Raw genomic sequence first — 14,518 nt, 5'->3', positions numbered from 1 at the left:
GTTAGCTCACAGATGTCAATTATATTTCTGCACCACAGATAATTAAACTAGAAAAGCTACAGCAAAAGCCATTCAATGAGATGCATCCAACTCAAAATTGTAGAACAGTCCTTGTTCTTGGTGATATTCTTGTTCTTGATCTTGTTCTTTACTCATTTTTTAATATAGGAAATCTGAGTCTTGGCGACTTTAAATAACTTAACTATAGTAAATGATTATAAGTGATCAAAAGAGATTTAAGGCCCACAGTATTTTGAAGGATTGTATTCTTCATGTATGCTGAGTGACATTCTGTGAGTTTTAGTTAAACTCATGTTGGATAATGGATTTATAGAAGATGCCATGTTGTATCTCTAGTTTATATGAGGTTCAGTAAGACTTGGATAATATTTATCAAACAAAATCTAAACTATAGAAGAATTCATTTGACAGGAGTGTGCTTGCATGAAAGGATTTCCTAAGCCATGGTAAGAAAAGATAACTCAAAGTTTCAGTGCGGGATGGGGAATGGAGGTCGAATCTAGGGCCTTATACATACTAAACTAGCAAACTCTATTCCCAGCTCTGCTAATGAAATTTTGGCAATTCAGGCTATATCTTTAATCTTCAGAGTCTGTAAATAAATCAAGCCATTAGAAACTGATAAAGAAAAAAAAAGATGGAGCTCTCTACATCATGTCAACCATGAATTAAATGTTTATACTATTTTATTTCCTCTTTATATTTTCATAAAAAGTTTATTTTTGAATCTAGTAATATGCAAATTTCTAAAGGACAATACAGAATGTTTTACAATGCTTTAATTCATTTATTTTTACTTAAATCCACCTTTCATTTTGATCTCTGTAAGCAAATAAAACAGAACAGAACAGCAATCCTCTGAACTCTGCATTCAATATCGGCATATTTTCAGTCCCTGTTTTGAGCATGTGGTAAAACAAAGGCAATTGATTTTCTTGAATGCTTCATTTCTACACAGAGTTTAGCAATGGTGAGCCTCACATTATTCTGACACAAATAATCACCAAATGGCCCACCCACACAGCTAGACATCAGAAAACTCTTCTAAGGCAGGTCAATGGAATTTATCATAAATATAGAACAATACATATATTGATGCACATGTGTAGTAGGTTCCCACAGAAATATGTCAATAGTTTTATGTGAGGAAGTCCTTATACAAAGAGTTCAAGCGAACAAATGTATTAAGAAAATCGTAAGAAAAAGAAACTTGATGCCTAATGGTAACAAGTTAGGCAAAGCCCATCATTCCAATGATGACATCAAGCAAAGAAAAGGGAACATTCTACCACCATCCAACAGCCACCACAAAAGCAGATGTCAGGTTCTATTGCATCTATTGCTCTTCCACTTGCTTCAGAAAGATACACTTAATGTAATCACATTAGGTGTATGATATTGCTATATTAAATCTGACTGGGAAAACATTGCTCCAGCCACACTGACTTCAGGCTAACTCCATACTCCTGAAAATAGCGGCCAAAATGAGTTGATAAGGAACAGTAGTCAAAAAACATTATGTGGTCTAGTATGATTTCTGAAAGAGGAAATCTCCAGTAATCTTCAATGAAGAAGGCCATTGGAAACGTTAGGATGCTGGCTATCAATGTGGTACCCCAAGATATTAACTGCATCAGATTCCAAGCCCACACTAACTTGCATCACCTCAGTTCAATAATCCATTAAATGACAAAAAAGACAAACGATGAAAACAGCATCCTAGACATAGCAATTTTGTTTGGCTTCCTCTGGACAAAATCTTCAGTCTTCCCATGGTTTTACCTAGAAATCCAGTTGTAGAATCAAATTGTGAATCCATTTCAGATAATAGTTTGATTGTTAACTTCATGACCTATTTCAATGAGAAGAGATTTGATAGCATCCACTTTGCTTCTCAGACTTTCAATGAGTATGTCATTCTATTCCTCACAGCCATTATGTCCACTATAGGCATAGCCACGATTCCCATAGCTGCCAGGAGTTGTCCTGTCACGCAGACTTGCATGCTTCATCCTCCCTGGAGAGGGAAAGATGGATGAGAAGAAGTGAGTAAGAAAGGGTCAGGGTAGCCGGGCGGTGGTGGCGCACGCCTTTAATCCCAGCACTCAGGAGGCAGAGGCAGGCGGATCTCTGTGAGTTCGAGACCAGCCTGGTCTACAAGAGCTAGTTCCAGGACAGGAACCAAAAAGCTACGGAGAAACCCTGTCTCGAAAAATCCAAAAAAAAAAAAAAAAAAAAAGGGCCAGGGTCACCCAAGTTCGGCTTCAGTCTGAGGGCCCCTCAGAGCACCAACAACTGCCTCTGAGTGCCACGACATCAGTAAAGTCTAAATCCTATTTTATTTTCTTATGCAATTTTAAAAAGCTTTCTTTCTCTCATAACTACCCTTCAGAATGTTTCTGTTGTTTCAGTTTTCTGTATTGGATATGGTAATGTCCAATTGTCTGAACAGAAAGAAATCCCATCAACTTTTTGTCCTATAACGCTGATTCTGCTTTCTTCCAAATGTGAACTTGCTTGGGAGGGTTTTCCTTTCTAATGCATGAGAACATGATTTACCCAAAGGCATGCCATCTTATTTACTAATAAAGATGTAGCACCTTTACTTACTAAGGCCCTAAGGACATAGAGGGATGGTATATGCCATGTGCTTATAGGCTCAGCATTGCAAAGGCTTGTGAGCCAGACAGCCTCACCTATTTGGTGAACTCAAGGCTAATTTGTAACCCTGCCTCAAAACAAGGATAAGTCCTCTGCTTTTATTCATGTGACTATGTAACTGAAAGGTGTCAAAAGAGGCTTCTCTTCGGGGTTAAGATGGTGGAAAGTTCCAGCAATGTTCAAAAAATAAAGTAGACATTAGCTGCTTATCTTTGAAAATGCAAACTAATGAAATAATAGAATGTGTGAGGAAGAAGGGTCCATAGCTTTTATGTCAGGCCAAATTCTGATTTGTTTCTTTCATTCATCTTCCTTATCAGGGCTGGAGCCCAGAGAAGCCTTGAGAAAATCAACAGCTCTGGAAAACACACACTCTATATGCCAGGCAGACTGAAATGGATTTTTCCAATATGTAACAAAATGCAAATTTATTTGAAAATTATTGAAGAACCTTACTTTGATTATAGAACTCGCCATTTAACAAATCAGTGGACTGTGTAACAAAGTAAAAGTCTGCTTATCTTTTCCTTCATTTTAAAAAATGTGTTCCACTTCCATAAAAGGGCATGATACAAGTGTGAGAGGAAGTGATGCTTCAGAGTATGGCAGAGCTGTTAGTCTTCCTGGAATTAATTCTCACCTACTTCTTAGTCATGAGTGCTTCCACCAGTGTTTTGCCTTCTTCGTCCCCCTCCCTATTGGGATGATATTATCTGTTCATGAGACTTCGATTCACGAGTATCATTCAAGTATGTAGATGAATTCTTTGCTCATGACACAAATGAAATAGAAGTTGATATAACCTCTGCTCTATTCGCTAAGGAGGTTTTGTGAGATTTATCTGTACCTTCACTGAGTCTGACAGACTCATCTTTTTGGCACTGAGAGCTCTCTTTTATGGCCATGGAAAGCATGCTTTACAAGCGATTTACAGTGAATGCAGGGTTAGATTCTACTTGGGCTTTGGAATTTGAGTGGCAGTTTCCCCACAAGAATCATCAGTAGACACTGTGTTACTTTGAACTGCCGCTTGGTGATTCTTTTCTGGACATTTCCCTTCCTCGGCTTCACAGTCGCATTTCCAGCCAGGCCTTTCTTCTCACCCTCAAATCCCTAAACACACACTGCTTGAGTGAACATCATGACAAATGTGGAACTATGGCCTTTAAGAGCCAGAAAGATGGGCACGCACAACCAGAGGGTCACTGTTGTAAAGAGAATGCTGATCTGCTCATGGAAGCCATTCAAAGGGTTCCAGAGCCTATCCACAAAGGCTGTCGCGTTGCTACACCACATTAAACGCAGGCCTATGCAACCCTGATGTGTTTCGTAACTTCAGAAATAACAAAAACCTCAAATGCTTCCAGGCTTTTAATTTCCTTTGTAACCATTGTTAACTGACTCTTCAATGCAAAATGAAAAGCTAGCCTTCAATCTTACTCATCCCTCTAATTCCCCCTCTAATTCTCTCTCCAACCGAAAAAAAAAAAAAAAAAAAAAAAAAAAAAAAAAAAAAAAAAAAAAAAAAAAAAAAAACAAAACAAAAAAACAGTCCAGTCCAGTCTCTTCTTAGCTTCATTCCTGAGAGAAGCTGTTCTGCTTGCGGGAAGATTCTTCCACTGTAGTGAGATCTGTCACTGTGGTCAGCTTTTAGACCAGGCCTTCCAGAAGTCATGGTCATAACTGGAGCAGTGGAGGTTCTCTTGCAAGAAAGTACTTGGAGCTCCCTGAGTCACGTATATCATTGTCCCCTGTGGTTGCGTGTTTCTTAGGTAATCAGCGGCATGATTGAGTATGTCTTCTCTTTTACTTCCTTTCCTGTTGCTGTGATAAAAGTCTAACAATAGAAAAATAGATGGGTGAGTAGAGAGACAGACAGATAAATGATAGATGGATGGATGTATAAATAGATAGACAGACAGACAGACAGATATACCACATAAGGGAGAAAAGTTTATTTTTGCTCCCTATACAAGGTACAACTCATGGCAGGGAAGTCACAGAATTTGAAGCAAATGGTCACATTATATTCATAATGAGGAACAGAGAGCAATGGATCTTATTGCTACTCTACCCTTTTTCTTCCTTTACACAGTTCAGCATCCCAGCCCCTATCAAAGTGAGCAGGTCTTCCATCTCAGTTAAAGCAATCAGGTTACTCCCCCACAGACATGTCCAGAGGCCCATCTCCCAGGGGATTGTAGATTATATCAAGTTGGCAAGTAACACTAACCATTGCTCCATTTAGAAGAGTCCACACTCCTTACTCCAAAGGAATAGTATTTTTTTTTCTTTTTTGAGACAAGGTTTCTATGTATAACAGCTCTAGCTGTCCTGGGACTCAATCTCTAGACCAGGCTGGCCTTCAACTAATAGGAATTCATCTGCCTCTGATGCCCTAATGCTGGGGTTAAAGGCAGGCACTATCCATACATGGCACAAAGGAATAATTTTTAAGGAAATAAATTATTGCTATTATTGAGGCCATGATCTTGTTGTGAGACAGGTAAGAGCCCCTATAGGAGAAACTACTACTATCACTTTGCTAAAAGGACATATTATTAAATGTACAGCTCATGATATGTTATATATGTAATACACAGTATACATCAGTCAACCCCTATCAGGGAAGCTTCTCAGATGTTGAAGAAACACAAGAAAGAAAATTTCATGGGCTCTGAGAATAAATTGGCTTAGAATTCTTATTCAGCTAACATTAACCTGTGTGATCTTGCACAGACAACTACTTCCTTTAAGTCCGTTTCTTGGTCTGATATGCAGGGATGGTTTCCATACGTACCGTGTACCTTGTAAGAGTGATGGAGTCCAGTATGTAAAGCATCTGGTGCAAGTTTTAGCCTCAGTTGTCAGTGGTCTGTAGCTCTCCTTACCATGATTTTGTTTCTATACACAAAGATTGCATTACTATTTAATGATAATTAGAGGTTGCCAGAGCCTCAGTGTGATAAGGGTTTGCCTTTTAAATAATTAAAATGCAATTGAATGATCACTTATAACAGCTTCATAGCTGCCATTGGAACTTTCAGCAATTCAAAAAATATTGGCTCAGCACAAATTGTTGACAGACATTTCTATATAAGGTTCAAAATGACTTTTTTATTTGATTTAATGAGGACACTACTTTCAACCTTCAAGCCAATGCAGGGTTCTTCAATATTATGGTAAATGTTACAGAGGGGAGGACAGCAGGATTTTATTTTCACTGAAGAAGGGGGTTGCATGTGCACGCATGCAAAGCTAAAATGTTATGGAATTAAGCAAATATCCAAGGGGCAAATGATGGGGAGGTTATTTATTTATTACAAGTTCTGGTTGAGTTCTCAGGGTCCCTCAGAGTTGGACCATTTGTGAGAGCCACAAAATAAATGAGTCTTAACAAGAATGTGGAAATTACAAAGTTTATCCTTCTTTGCCTACAAGATAGACATCCAACCCCCTTAAAAAGTACTGCTATTGGCAAGGAGGTAAATTCTGAAAAGCCAGTGTCTTCTGTTATTGCAGAGCACTGTAGGGCTGACCCTCATATTTGAATATTAAATTAGTTAAGGCAGAACCTACACAATACCAATGGTATTAGTCATGTCTGCTGGGGCATCCAATACCAGATGTCACTTTTCTGATCTTTCGGGCTCAGCCTTCACTGTTTTTGGCACATCAGAGTAAGCATCTGAGTACAATTTAAGTTGTAACAATGCAATCAGCATGTCTCTCTCTCTCCCTCTCTCTCTCTCTCTCTCTCTCTCTCTCTCTGTGTGTGTGTGTGTGTGTGTGTGTATGTGTATTCCCCTTCCTCTCCTTCTATTCTCCTTCTATTTTGAGAGCTGAAGCTATACAGTTCCTCTGCTTCCTAACCTGGGAGACTGGAGGTAAGTTTTCTAGGCTCACTTCCCCATCTCTTATAGGCAGTAAGGGAGCCTGCTCTCTCCTGCCTTACAAACATTCATTTAGATGATTTATGGCAGCCTTGCAAGTAACTGCTCTCCATTGGAAAGTAATAATTTATGTTGGGTGAGTAGCAAAGAGTTCTGATCCCATTCATTTTCCCACCTGTGCCTCTCCTGGGAGGGAAGCACTGGCTAGAAAGGGGGTGGGGGAAAGAATGTGTGCTGGTGAACTCTACTTACTTTCGAGGTTGACTTAAAGTATGGTGGTTGGGAACCGATCTGTTTGTTTTGCCTCTTAAATTGAGTCTAATTTGTAAATAAGAAAGGAACATAAATCCAGACCTATGGAAGTTACTAATTATTAAGTAATAATGCTAAAAGAACTAGCATCAAGACAAGAATTCTGCAAAGTTTGACTGTGGACAATATTTTAAAAGATCCTATGCTATCCTCTAGAGAAAGTCTTGTTCTCTCCACCTATCTCTTACCCTCTCCCTTTTCCCATATCTATCTCCATGTCCTCGTCTTTCCCCCATTCTCTTTTTCCCTCTCTCCCTCCGCTGTTCTCCCCAAAACCCTTAAATGAGTTTTCAGAGTGATTCATCATGGTTTGTATCATTGTTTGTTACTATACTGACAACGCAAACCTACAAAATGCTCCTCTTTCGAATTGTCCCCACACTGCCTTGTGTTTTTAATTCTACAACCCTAGTTCAAAAGCTGCCTCTATTGCCAAGCTCAGGGTTTCTCTCTGGTCTGTTTCTAAACACCATGCATTTTAGAGGGTCCAGATCACGACACAGCAGTTTTCAAATCTGTCTCCAGATGATATCTACCAGAGAATCTGAAGTCTCCATAGAGTCCACCAGGAGGTACGTGGGGGAGTCCTTAAGAGCAACAGTACTTCCTTTAGATCCTTCTGCTCTGAAGAGCTTTGGGTTTTATATACTGTACACAGTGTGCTCTCCCTTTAGGTTTTTAGAATTAAGCATTTCTTTGGCTACAGTAACTACTTTATCAGCAAACTGTATGAGAAAAATGCATGCTTTTTAGCATCTATCAAAATATCTGGAGTCGAACCGGAATGTGCTGTGTAATAAGTGGTTAAAGACGGGGACATAAAAATGTTAGAGTTTATGCCTTGTCTTTCATATCTAATTGTCCTATTGAACTCATGACATTCTGTTTATTCCATTTTCAAGACTTACCTATCTGAGTATCCCTGCTCCTCTTTAGGAGATTCACCTCCTCCGAGAAACAATCTCTGGTCTCGAGCCTCCTTTCATCTGAAGGCTCCTGGATGCACAGTTCTGTTTGATTGCTCCTTTCATCTAAACACCCTTCAGTCTCAGAGACAGCTGTTTGGAAATCCCTTGGGTCAGAATCTCTGCAAGGCACAAACGGAACTTTCAGATAGGGTTATATGAGAAGAGGTCAATAACCTGATTACTTGTGAACATGTGATCAGGATTCAGGAAATCACAAGGAGAGCATACTACCCAGAGTTAGATGTAGCCCAGTGCTACATGGAAGAGGGATGGGAGCTATTTATTTATCAGGGATCCTAGAGGACAATGTTAAGAAAGAATCCTGACAGGAACTCTAATGTATGAAAAACTCTTAGAGTTTTTGTAAATCTGTAAGGAGGTAGCTGAAGAAATAAATTGTGCAACTCTTCCCTTTTTTGCTGGCCCCAATACAAGCTGAGGGACAAAAGAGTAAAACAGAGTGGAAAAAAAGCAGAAAGGGTGTGAAGGAGAGAATTAAGGTGATCTGACATATCTCTTTACTATTTCTTACCCCTTCGATGATATCTGTTTCCAGTTAGAATAAGAATCTATGTGAAATACCTTAACAGACAACGAAACAAAAAGAATCAATGGATAAGCCTAATATTCCAACCAACAAGGAGTTCCAGAAACACAGACGCCTAAATCTACTGAAATTTAATAAAACATCAGAGAGATTGCTAAGCAAAAGACAGAGTATTACTGAGGTTGGAACCCATTGAAAAGCAAGATGTTTCCCAAATCTATGGGCTGGTGTATTGGATTTTAATATCGAGACAGTCCAGATCACCCTTGCAAGTAGCAAGCTTCCAGATATGGAGCCTTGGGGATTGTGCAGTCTTATAGACCTGATGCATCACAGTCTTGGAATCTGGAAAGCTTATGGTCTCACAACTTTACAGCCAAGCACTTCACACACTGTAGGCTCATATTTCCAAAGACATACACTTGTGTAGTCTCCTAAGAAATCAAATTTTGCATCTATCCCTCTTGAGAAGTGATGTGGGATGTCCTTCTGTATATGTGTTGCTTTTATTGATTAATGAATAAAGCTTTGTCGGCCAATGGCTTAGCAGAGTAAAGCCAGGTGGGAAATATGAAGAGAGAGAGAGAGAGAGAGAGAGAGAGAGAGAGAGAGAGAGAGAGAGAGAGAGAGAGAAGGGGGGGGCAGAGTCAAGGAGATGCTGTGTAGCTGCCAAAGGAGAGAGATGCTGGAACCTTGCTCATAGGCCACAGCCTAGTGGTGACACACAGATTAATAGAGATGGGTTATTTCATGATATAAGAACTAGCAACATAGAAATACAAGGTGCATTTCCAGGTACAGGCACAGCAGTCAAATACTTCTATAGTCTCATGGTTTTCTAGATTTGAGATGGCATAGTCTTTGATTCCCTGGCAATGCGGTAAGAGAACATATTTTCAATTTTTTTTAGTTCTAGAGGAAGATTGAATCTGAGTTTTCTACTACAATTAAATTCTAAAATCAGCATCATTCCATCTAGTGGCTGGACAGGAAGTTCCAGATGGAATAAAAAGACAAAAGATAGTGAGTTAGAATCCTGGTGCTCCAATTCCAAGATTTTGGTTTAGTGATTATAATCATACAATCCAGTGCACAAGTAGCTAAATTTATTATTGGGTTAAACTAATTAGTTTTTTCTATCTTTTTATGGTTCTTAATTAAAAAAAAATGGATGCCTTATTAAACACATATACAAATTCACATATACACACACTATATAAGAGCATATGCTTATAGTATTTTCCTTCTTTCAAGCCAGGGTGTCACAGCGCAACAGCATTCGCTGTAGAGGAACTCAGTCTGTAAACCAGACTGGCCTCAAACTCACAAACATCCACCTGTTTCTACCTCCCCAGTGCTGGGATTAAAGGTGTGTGCCACCAAGAGCACACTATAGTGTTTCTCTACCCATGGGCCTCAACCCTTTTGGGGCTAAATGACCCTTTCACAGAGGTCTCCTCAGACCATTAGAAAACACAGATATTTACATTACAATTTACAACATTAACAAAATTATAGAAATGAAAAAGTATTTTTATGATTAGAGTCGCCACAAGATGGGAAACAGCATTATGACCATTAGAAAGGTTGAGAAACACTGAACTGTAAGCACCATCACCAGTTTTTACAGGATGTGTAGGAAAAGATACATATGACAGTAAAGAACTGAGTAGTTGGAGAATGTTAGAGACTGTTAGTTAAAGAAATAACCATTGAAACTGCCACCATGACAAATGCACTATCTGACACAGGCACGATTCACTGTGGGCTGAGAGCAGATTCAGTCAGTTGGAGAAAGGATGATGATATCCATGCCAGTCATTTCAACTGAAGAAAAGAAAGGTCTCCTGGCTGGTACCTTCAGCGACACATGAAATGGTGTTAAGAAAAAACCCGAGAAGAAGAAGAGAAAAGAAAATGGGCCACAAAACTGTAGAATTAAGGCTAAATTTTATAATTGGATAAAAAAAAAACAGTCTAGTAATCCAAGAAGTTCATGAACCTTAAATAGATTAATTACCAAAGAAACCGCATCTAAGTTCAAAATTTCTCAACTGCTGTAAATTCAACATAAAATTTCAAAAGCAGTCGGAAAAAGAAGTCTCATTATATAAAGAAAAACAATGAAAGAATAATGGCAGTCATTTCATCATGCCCCACAGATGCCAAGATCTACTGTATTTAAAGAGACAATTGTCAATTATATATCGAGAGAAAGTACTTCTCAGAAATGTAAGTAACTAAACTATCTTAGATCAACAAAAGCTAAGAGGCTTTGCCACCAGCGTATCTACACTATAATATGTGCCTGGAGTACTCTTGGGTGGAGGGAAATGATCATATATGGAAATTAGAATATATGAAAGCAATCAATAAAGGTAATAGTAAATAATTTAAGGCTAAATATAGATGCATGCATATGTGTACATATATGGTCTTATTACTTTAAAAATGTTGACTGAATTAAAATAATAACAGTAATATATTGTATAATTCATAACGCATGTAGTGGTAAATAGCTGATAATCACATGAAAAGGGAAAGAAAGCATATAAAAATAGTACAGAGTTCTTATATTACATGAAGAGATCAAACTTTAGGATAAGCTGAGAGATTAGTGTCTTTTATTGTGATATCCCAGAGTTAGAAGAACTTAAAGGGGATAGAAATAGGTCAAAATAACACAAGAAAGAAAGGAAAGGGGCAAGTCAATAAAAGATATAAATTTTAAAAAATGGTGGCATGGTGAACTTTGCTACACCTTAAATGTGAATGTACTAAACATTCCATGTAGCAAAAAATTGTCAGGTTATTGAAAGAAAAAAATCTCGACACAAATAAATAAAGACTTGAACAAAGGCCATCTCTGCTGTAGGAAATCCTACATCCAGTAGCCTTTAAGTTCCCTTTCCACTTGGGCATGGCCTCTTATACCATAAATGCTGATGTAAAGCACACATTTGCTCTCTCTTCTGGCATTGTGATTCTGTTCCTGTTCCCTTTTCATGCAGAAGATTGTGATCTGTGACTCTACCCCTAAATAAATAACCCTTTATTTTTTTTCTTTTTTTTTTATTCTTTTTTAATTAAAATTTCCAACTGCTCCCCGTTTCCCATTTCCCTCCCCCTCCTCCCACACATTGCCTCCTCCCCCCACTCCCCTCCCCCATCCCTACTCCTCTTCTCCTCCCCCCAGTCCATTCCCCCTCCCTCTCGATACTGAAGAGCAGTCCAAATTCCCTGCCCTACAGGAAGACCAAGGTCCTCCCACTTCCATCCAGGCCCAGGAAGGTGAGCATCCAAACAGGCTAAGCTCCCACAAAGCCAGTTCATGTATTAGGATCGAAACCTAGTGCCTATTATACTCAATTCTAAGCTAGTTTGGAATTTCTTTTTAGCATCCATGTTTACATCTCAAAAACAAAGAATAAAGAAGCTATTAATTACTAAAATCAAACAAAACAGTTTCAACAGAGAATTTGGAGAAATGAATAGAGTAATTTATAAAAGTAAAATACATTTAATTTTAAAGATAATATTGAAAAATAATAAAAGTTAGCAAAATTAGTTTATAATCCTAAAAATGCACCTTAATAGAAAAGGAAGTAAAACAGAAAAATACAGAAACTAAAGTGGAAAATAAAATAGACATTGCTTTTCAATAATCTATAGACTGTGAAATCAAAAAGCAAATATGGGTATCACTTTGAGCAATATTCTCAGATATTGTTGATCAACAAAAAGATAATTAAATAGAAATAAATGCTAATATAAATCTCAATTATATTTTTTGGAAATTGGGCAACTCACTTTCAAATAATTCATTGATCAAAGAGAAAATCTAAGGAAAATTAAAGATTATTTTTGTACTCAATTTTAATTAAAATACAATATATCAAAATCTGTGGGTTAGAGCTGAGGCTTTATTTATGAGAAACTTTTAACATCAAATGCTCATATGAAGCAAGAATTAAGTTAGCCAACCAATCTCTGCTTTAAGAAGTTAGAATGAAAAAAGTTAAATCAAAATTAAACAAGAGCAGAAATATTAGTCAACTGATTAGAAAAATGAAAGGGAATAAATTATTAATTTGAAGAATAAAGAAATCATCCATCACAATGGGACATAGAGACAATGAAAGCATAATAGGATATTTTAATCAACTCCCTGCTAACAGATACATAAACATACACACACACAAAGAAAGTGCTTTAACACTACTAAAAAAATGTAGACACATACAAAGCAGAAAGTTCAATTTTTAGATTGAAACTGCAACTATTAGTTAAAGTTCTAATCAGAATATTTCCCAACTTAGATTTGCCATCAGAAATTGATGTGGGAGTCTCCTCTGTGTGCTGTAATTACCATTAATAAATAATAATAAAAAAAAACTTCTTTGGACCTATAGCAAGGCAGAATTTAGGTAGGCAGGGAAAGCTAGGCTGACTGCTGGGAGGAAGAAAGACAGAGTCAGAAAGAAGCCATGGAGTCACTGCTGGAGATAGATGTGCTGAAACTTTGCTGGTAGACCACGACCTAGTAGTAATGCACAGATTACTAGAAATGGGTTAAATTAAGATGTAAGAGTTAGCCAATAAGAAGTTAAAGCTAATGGGCCAAGCAGTGTTTTAATTAATATAGTTTCTGTGTGGTTATTTTGGTTCTGAGTGGCTGTAATGTACTAGCGGCCTCCGTACAACAGCAAATGTTGCCCAACTCCAGTTGATATATCTTCAACACAACCACTACACACAAGTGCCATAGAAGAGTAAGCAAAAAGACTGTAAGGGCTGAAGGCCTAAGACTTCCCCTGTGAGCTAGTATTTTTTGTATATAATAGGGAAATAGAGCACAAAATTTCCACAGTAAAGTTGCCTAAATAAAACCTAAAAAATGGCATCTATTGACCCATTAACATGGATGGGGGAAATCTCACAAAGCCCACCCCTAAATGAAGAGATACAGTCAATTAATGGCTATTGAGAGACTGCTCATGTGTTTCCTGATTGCCCAGACCTTAATAATAAAATAGAAGCTATATTAACTACTGTAGTAGGAAGAGAGAGTCACTTGTTGGTTTCAGCTGCCCAGAACTGAAATAATCACACAGAAAAACTGTATTAATTAAATCATGGCTTGGCCCATTAGCTTTAGCTTCCTTCTTTGCAGGAGCATGAGACTGTTGGAGGAAGGGCTGCTTGCTCGTCCTGGTCACCCAGAACCGAAATAATCACATAGAAACTGTATTAATTAAATTACTGTTTGGCCCATTATCTCTAGTTTATTATTGGCTAACTCTTACATATTAATTTAACCCATTTCTAGCAATCTGTGTATCGCCATGTGGCTGTGGCTTACCGGCTAAAGTTCTATCTAGCTCTGGTGGTGCTACATGGCTTCTCTCTAACACCACCTCCTTTCTCCTAGCATTTAGTTTAGTTTTCCCTGCCTATCTAAGTTCTGCCCTGCTATAGGTCCAAAGCAGTTTCTATATTAATTAGTGGTAATCACATCATACAGAGGAGAAATCCCACATCAAATTACAATACTGTTTAGCCACTAGCTTGGACATATTCCTAGCTAGCTATTGCATCTTAAATTAACCCATTCCTATTAATCTGTGTACTGCCACTCAGTCAGTAAAGCATGGGACTCTTAATCCCAGGATCGTGTGTTTGGGCCCTATGTTGGGCACCAATTTGTAGAGTTCCACAATAGCCTGGAATGGAGTGTAACAAAGGTTTATTTATTTGGGGATAAACACAAAGTAAGTATAGCAACCCGCAGTCCTCTGTGTGCACTGGGAACTGGAACTGAATACAGCAGAAAGATGGCCTTGAACACTTTTCACCTGCACTTACAGTACATGAAACAACGCTCAAAGTGGGCTGGTATCTTAAAGGCTATTGGCTGAAGGAGTTTCCAAAACAGGAGATAGGGAGCATCAGTGCATTTAAGGCTAGCCTGGGCTACTTGAGGTTTTTTGTCAAAAAGAAACAAAAATTCTAAAAAGATAGTTTTTATGTGTAACATTTAACCTCTTTTAAATGTAAGTTTGGTAGCATAAAATTCATTTCCAATGCTATACCTTAATCTTCACCATGAGTCTTCA

General features: G+C 38.0%; 1 pseudogene; it reads right to left on the bottom strand.

Annotated features, from left to right (window-relative positions):
* Positions 1 to 1,682: 1,682 nt before the first annotated feature.
* LOC130890621 (BET1 homolog) lies at positions 1,683 to 2,033 on the bottom strand (annotated as a pseudogene).
* Positions 2,034 to 14,518: the final 12,485 nt, after the last annotated feature.

Source organism: Chionomys nivalis, chromosome 2 (genome assembly GCF_950005125.1).
Source record: "Chionomys nivalis chromosome 2, mChiNiv1.1, whole genome shotgun sequence".
Lineage (NCBI taxonomy): Eukaryota > Metazoa > Chordata > Mammalia > Rodentia > Cricetidae > Chionomys > Chionomys nivalis.
Note: the sequence above shows the minus strand (reverse complement) of the source record. Positions and strands in the feature narration are given on the sequence as shown.